Source organism: Ascaphus truei, chromosome 20, assembly GCF_040206685.1.
Source record: "Ascaphus truei isolate aAscTru1 chromosome 20, aAscTru1.hap1, whole genome shotgun sequence".
NCBI classification, from domain to species: Eukaryota; Metazoa; Chordata; class Amphibia; order Anura; family Ascaphidae; genus Ascaphus; species Ascaphus truei.
In genome coordinates, this window is record NC_134502.1 from 4,891,517 (window position 1) to 4,892,156 (window position 640).

Sequence of the window (640 nt, forward strand, 5' to 3'; positions counted from 1 at the left end):
GCTCGCGGTATAATAGTGTAAAGGAGCAGGACTACAACTCCCAGAATCCTCTGCAGGGACAGAGGATCAGGTGGCAAGTAGCAGCCAATCAATGATAAGGTAGCGTTAATATTTATTCTTATTATACAGCCACATCGGGAGGTGGGGAGCCACGGGGGACCTGCCTACATAAGCAATACATATATACATACATGTAATATTCTATGTACAGCGCTACATACACTGTCAGTGCTATATAAGAAATACATATTATTATACATGTAATATTCTATGTACAGCGCTACGTACACTGTCAGTGCTATATAAGCAATACATATTATTATACATGTAATATTCTATGTACAGCGCTACGTACACTGTCAGTGCTATATAAGCAATACATATATACATACATGTAATATTCTATGTACAGCGCTACATACACTGTCAGTGCTATATAAGCAATACATATTATACATGTAATATTCTATGTACAGCGCTACGTACACTGTCAGTGCTATATAAGAAACACATATTATTGTACATGTAATATTCTATGTACAGCGCTACATACACTGTCAGTGCTATATAAGAAATACATATTGTTATACATGTAATATTCTATGTACAGCGCTACATACACTGTCAGTGCTATATAAGC

The 640-nt window shown here is 36.1% G+C and overlaps 1 protein-coding gene across 2 annotated transcripts in view; it reads right to left on the bottom strand.

Annotated features, from left to right (window-relative positions):
- The window catches only part of LOC142471215 (uncharacterized), a 17,991-nt gene extending 17,962 nt beyond the window's left edge, over positions 1-29 (bottom strand). Inside the window, exon 1 of one of the 2 annotated variants that reach the window (XM_075578011.1) lies at positions 1-29. This exon is cut by the window's left edge and continues 124 nt beyond it. The gene's annotated coding sequence lies outside the window, so the exon portion shown is untranslated. The other variant, XM_075578012.1, reaches the window with a different exon arrangement.
- Positions 30-640: the final 611 nt, after the last annotated feature.